Source organism: Apodemus sylvaticus, chromosome 6 (assembly GCF_947179515.1).
Source record: "Apodemus sylvaticus chromosome 6, mApoSyl1.1, whole genome shotgun sequence".
In the NCBI taxonomy this organism is placed as follows: Eukaryota; Metazoa; Chordata; class Mammalia; order Rodentia; family Muridae; genus Apodemus; species Apodemus sylvaticus.
In genome coordinates, this window is record NC_067477.1 from 131,050,955 (window position 1) to 131,057,592 (window position 6,638).

Consider the following 6,638-nt stretch of genomic DNA (forward strand, 5'->3'; position numbering starts at 1 on the left):
AGAAGGACCCAGGGCCCTGCATTCTTCCTTCTGAGCTGGGTGTAGCCACTCCGGGAGCACACCACAGCTGTGGAGAGCCAGTCTCTTCCTTCTGGGAAGAAGAGAAAAACAGGATTGTGTCTAAGAAGTCATCTCAATATAACTGCTCCAGGCTACTCACCCCTATAGCTTAGTAATCCTCTCTATCAGCCCAACCAGCCTCACACAAACCACAGATTATCAACTGCTTGCCCCTCTGCCTGCCCTTTCATCCTTTCTAGGAGAACTCTGACTTTAGCTAGGATTAGAGCCTTTTGGAATAAGACTACAGCTTTGCGCAGTGGCAGTATTGTAGCCAATGAGGTTTATCCGAGGCGTGATTATTGCTAATTGGAATAAGACTACATTTCCCAGACTCCTTAGAGCAAATGCTCTGGCCAGTGGGCTGTAAAGGAAAGCATTATGGAAGACTTGCCGGGAGGCACAAACAAGGCAGCCCCTTCCTCCCTTCCTTTTCGCCTCCCTCATCCTGCTTCCTGGGAGTGAGAGGTTACCTCTGGTAACAATGGCAGTCTCAAACTAGAGCAGCTGAGCAGAGATATAAAAGGGATCTTGGATCCTGATGGCATAGAATGTGGTGGGCCCACCTTCAGACTTCTTTGATGTGAGACCATAAAACCTTTATGTGGAGGAACCACTGTCTTTTTAAGATCCCTGCTATGGGCAGCCTGACCTCATTCCTGGCTGGCTCCCTAAATTCCATTCGCTTCTTACCTATTAAGAACTGAGTAGAGAAATTAAAATCTAAACTACCTTAACTTACCGAGGAAAAACATGTCAGTAAATTAAAATATTCCTATGGCTCGGTTATGTTGACCAGCACAAATTCACCTCAGGCTCTTGAAAGCCTTGGGGCCAAGCCTATCAAAGCTGTTCCTTGGCACAAGGTAGACGTTCTGTTTTCCTGTGAAAAGAAAACATTATTCTACAAAGGAAGAGCCTCAATGAACAAGCGGACTCTGTTATGTCTTCGTTGGTGGTCATGTTCAAGCCAAGCTCCAAGCCGAACTCTAAATAGCCGCTTCCTTTGAACGTAGGCCAGCGCATTAGCGGTCTCGGAGGAGTGGTCAAACGTTCACAGCTGACTTGTGTTCCAAGCCACGAAGCCTCCAGGCCAGGTTTCTTCCGTGGAGGGAATCCAGCTGGCCCTGGTCTCCACAGTCATTGGCAGTCCCGCCCTCCCCAAGCTGTTATGTGAGGGGAACCTCTGTCCAGGAGCAACAGTGCTCCAGCTGGTGAAATCTCAGAACCCCAGAGGTGTTAGGGGTGCTTGTTTAAACACAAACTACTGGACTCCACCCCCGGAGTTTCTGATTCAGTAGATTTTATGCAGAACCCAAATATTTGTAACATTCACAAATCTTGAACAGGAACAGATATTGCCAGTCCAAAGAGTGCACTGGGAGGCCTCCTGTCCTTCGGGAAGAGACATTTCTTCATTACTTTCTTTCTGACCTTTGGGGAATGCCCTAGCCTCGGTGCTGGTCTCTGCATGGCTGCCCTGAGAACACGCGCCCAGGCCCTTCCTCTCTCGTCCTGGTATCAGGATTCCTGTCCACAGCAATCTCCCTCACTCCCCCAAGCCAGCTTGTTGTGACGTATCCCTTACAGAGTGGGAAATGGCAGCAGGGTGGAATTAAGTCACTTATTTCTCCTCAATATATTAAAGTATGTTGTTTTGTAATCATTTTTATAAAATAATAAAAGAATAATGTAAAGGGAACAGATGCGTTGGGAACATTTTTGAGCACTTGCTATGCCCAAGGCTATGTGGAAAGTGTTCAATGAATCACTGTCACCAGTCGCAAACGTAAAACAAACTCTGAAGCTCCTTTGCCCAGTGTAAAACGACTATTCAGGGACAGACTCAGTTCTAGCCTAACCCTGGTCCATAGCCTGGTCATCTAATTCTCTAGTCATGGTACTGTTTGGAAATGCTGCGAATTTGGGCCTGAAATAGTAAGTAAAGTAAAAATACTTAACCGCACAAGCAGTGGCTATGGGGACACACACACACAGACACACACACACACACTAAAGTTTTAAAAGAAAATAACATTAGTTTTTAAATTCTACTCAGACTTACTTTTCATTAAGGATGACTCTGCCCTGAGGAGAGAAAAATCTGGACGTTTCGGGAGTGGTCCTTACTTTCTCAATGCCAAGCACAGATTTGCACGCAGTGTATAACAGATTTGTAGTTCCTCTCTGTCACTAAACCCCCGTGGGAGGGCCATCTGGGCACAGTTGTCTGGAACGACCTCTTGCAGGGATGATAATCAATAGATAGAAAACTGAGAAACACGGAGTTTGAGCCCCCTGGCCACGAGCCGTTGTGTCAGGAGAGCAAACACTGACTTACACAGTTCTCAAGGTTCCTTCAGGGAGCAAACGTGTCACCAAGGCCAATGACAACATCTACCATCTGTCCCCTGAAAGCCATGTGGTCCCCGAGGGATGCTCCTATTCAGCGTTCCATTGTGCTGTAACGTGTGAAGAGATGGTCTTCACTGTGACATTTGGGGAGCATAACATTGATGCTTATACTCTGTTCCTGTCGCCTCCCTACCGGCCCCCCACTCTGGCTGGTCACCTTTGGCCTCTCAGATGGTCCCCCCTCCTGCTGTCACCCCACGTGTCCCAGGACTCTCTCCTGCTTCCTCGTGCTCTCTTCAGCCCTCCTTCTCTGCTCTCATGGTCCCTTTCTGCTGTCACACACAGACCCACGATTCTTTATCCCACACATGATATTATCTATTTTTCTGAGTCCGGCTTATTTTGTCTGACATGATTCCTAATTTCATCCATTTCCCCATGGATGTCATAATTTCATTCTTTTTCAGTTGCACAACATTCCACTGTGCTGTATACCGTATATTTTCATGCATTCATCTGTTAATGGGACCTGGGCTAGTCCCATATCTTGCCTGTTATAAATGGTGCCTCGATAAACATGGATTCACCGGAACCTCCTCTGTTGAGGAGTCTGCACACTAATCCCCATGGCTGCCACAGTTTATCTCCCATCAGTCGGGGGGAATGAGCGTTTCTCCTGCCCTGGATCCCCTCCAGTATCCACTCCTCTTGGTTTCCTTGACGATCGTCGCCCAATACAACGTGAGATGTAATTTTAAATCCGTTTTAATTTACGTTTCTCTGATGGCTAAAGACATTCACTTATTTTCAAAGGTTTGTTGCCCATTTTTATTTCTTCCTTTGAGAAATGTCTAATTGATCAGGCCACCGATAGGATGGATGATTTTGATGTTTTGGGTATTTGCCTTTTTAAGTTTTATGCGGTCTAAATATTGTTTTGTTTTTGTTTTTGTTTTTGTTTTTGTTTATGAGTATATTGTAGCTGTCTTCAGATGCACCAGAAGAGGGCATCAGATCCCATTACAGATGGTTATGAGCCACCATGTGGTTGCTGGGAATTGAACTCAGAACCTCTAGAAGAGCAGTCAGTGCTCTTAACCACTGAGCCAGCTCTCCAGCCCTAGATCTTAACTGAATGTATAGTGAGCAAAGATAAATTCCTTCCTGCCGACACCGCTTTTTACCTGCTATGGCTACCTCTGCAGTACAGATGCTTTAGAATTTCATGCAATCCTATCGGTCAGTTCTTTGGATTGTTCCCAGTGTTGCTGGAGTCCTTTGCAGAAATCCCTTGCTGTTGCAAGATATTTCCTATCCATTCACATTGAGGCATGAGAAGCCAGTGATTGGGGGAGGGGTAAGGGAATTGAGGGGTGGAGGGGGGAGGGCTTGGGGGACAAGAGGAGCGGAGCCGAGAAGGAGACTCGGGTATCCAGATGGCTTCTGGTGTTTTGAAGAGGTTAGAAAATTGGGATAAGACTTTATCATTGTATATTGGCATTATGTAATTGCGAGTTTTACATACATAAATAGATTTGGTTAACTATTCAAGTTTAAGAGTCATGCTTTACCGGATACTTGGAAGGAGTGGTGCAGAGGTACCACTCTGGCGGGGCAGTACTCTTTATTAATTATTACCCACTACACCTTGCCTGTGCCTAAGTATTTTACTTCCATTTTCTTCCATCAGTGTTAGAGTCTGAGGCCTTATGTTATAGACTTTGATCCATTTGGAGTTGATTTTTGTGTAGGAAGAAAGTGACTCTTCTTTCCTTCTCTTATATGTAGAGACCCTGCTTCCCCACACCATCTATTGGAGAGCCCATCTTTCTCTCTAATATATGATTTTAATAGACATAGTAACAAATTTGGAAACAATAACTGTCACGCTACCTTTAATACTGAGCAAAACCGTGACATATGTATATCTGTAGACAAGGTAAGAACAAAGCCAGTCTCTTGTTTCTGTGAGGAGACACCATGACCATGGCAACTATTATAACGGCATTTGGTTGGGGCTGGCTTACATTTCGGAGGTTTTGTCCATCATCAACATGCCCGCTAGCATGGCAGGACGCAGGCTAGCATACAGGCAGACACGGTCAAGAAAGAACTGTGAGCTCTAAGTCCAGATCTGAAGGCAGCAGGCAGAGAGAGAACCACTGACTTGAGCATCTGAAACCTTAAAGCCCACCCTCAGTGACACACTTCCTCCAACAAAGCCACGCCTATTCCAACAAGGCCACACTTCCTAATAGAGCCACTCCCCGGTGACTAAGCGGTCACATCTATGAGCCAATGGGGGCCATTCTATTCAAACCACCACACCATCTGTGTCCCAGGGGTTGAGCAGAGGAAGTGAGCTAGCCACTGAGGCTTTACTGGAGGTAGAAGGGACTGAGCTGCAGGGGTGACACCCAGGAGAGGCTTGGTAGCTCTGTTTCTTAGGACACAAGCTTTTCTAATGTGTGCCTGGACAGAATAAGAGACTAGAGACCTAAGAAGGCCTGGGCTTCAACTGAGCCAAACAGCAAAATCCTGGTAAAGCTTTGGAGTGACAGACATGTGCTGAGCACACTTCAGACCCATGGGACTGCACTGTGTGTGACCTACGAACGGTGACTCAGGTGCAGAAGCAGAGTAAAGATTTCATAACCCAACCTTATATCAACCGCAGCCTGATACAACACAAAGTACCCACATGACCCCCAAACTTTCATTTGGGGGAAGCAGGAGTGGGGTTGAGACAAGGTCTCATACTGGCCACACTGGGCACCTTGAACTTATAATAATCCTCCTGTCCCAGCATCCTGAGTGCTGTCGCCACCAGCAAGAGTCAGCTTCTAATGAAGTATTCTTGCCAATAATGTCGAACCTGAACCTGGTCATGAGAAAACAGCCCGGCACCCCCAGCCGTGGGACCTTCTGGAATACAGCTGGCCTGAACTCTCCAAGAAAGGCAATTTCACTCTTCAAAAAGAAAAAATCAAAGTTGGTGATGCAATTTACACAAAAGACACCGCGAAGACTAAATTCAACGCATAAACTCTGATTAAAGCTCGGGCATAAAACACATACAAATATTTAAGAAGAGGATAAGTGGGGTAATACGATATTAAAATGTGGATCAGATGTTAAGCTGTTGAAATCCTTGTTGTGGTGGTAATACTGTGGCTTGTTAATTGTTTATATAAACCATCTGCTAAATATTTAAGAGTCAAAGTGTTAAGATTTCTGCCAATTTTTTTTTCTCAAATGGCTCAGGATAAAAGAAATATAGAGGGTGGACAAGGGAAATGTGGTAACAATAGTAACACTGGGTAAATCTCAGAAGGGACAGCGGCTACAGTCACCCTTCCCTCTCTCTTTGGCTAGCCTCAGCTCACTTGGCTAGCCTCAACTCACGTGACTGTCACGCAGCACAATCAATTCCTTGCTGTCTTTTGAAATCTACAACCTGAACATCTCAGCCAGCCGTGCAGCCACACACCTGAGGCAGCTGCCTTTCCTTTCCTTCTGGGGTCCTGAAGTCCCTAAACTAACACATCGCAGACTTCATGGGATGCACACAGTCTCCAAGTTTCTGATCCTGAGGGTTCAGAATTCACATTTTTTGAATATTTATTATGATGTGTACATATGTGCACAGGTGCTCTTGGAAGCCAGAAGAAGACATCAGACCCTCCCTGGGGCTTGAGTGGCAGGCAGTTGTGAGATTTGTGTGTTAAGAAAGAGAACAGATCCTCTGGTAGAACAGCAAGAGCTCTAAGCTCTCCAGCCCTTAGACTTCACCTTTCTAGCAAATGCCCAGGTGAGTTGGCCCGGAAACACAGTGTGAGAATGACTTCCCGGAGCCCAGTGCTCAGACAGCCACTCCTAATCCACCTGCAAGTGTGCTGTGACCTGAAGCCCACAAGATGTTCAATCTTGCCTTGGACCATCATTGCAATGTGGCAATAGTGCCACTAGGGGGCAGCAGGCCCCTGTGTAAAGTAACTTCCTTTAGGCAAGTAATTTGATTCTCAAGAGCCCTTTACTGAGTTTTGACATTCTGCAAAGGATGGGATGCTTGAGGCAAAAGGATCAGAGTACAAAAATCCTTTACCCTGATTAGTGTCCCCGCATAGCCTCCCCTGGAGTATGCAAGTTCAGAGGTCATGAGACATCAATACCTCTGTGTGACAGAAAAAAAAAAATGCTCATAAAGATTGTCCAAGCCCAGA

The 6,638-nt window shown here is 45.9% G+C and overlaps 1 pseudogene; it reads left to right on the top strand.

Moving 5' to 3' along the window:
* Window positions 1-308: 308 nt before the first annotated feature.
* LOC127688275 (uncharacterized) lies at window positions 309-471 on the top strand (annotated as a pseudogene).
* The last annotated feature ends 6,167 nt before the right edge of the window (window positions 472-6,638 follow it).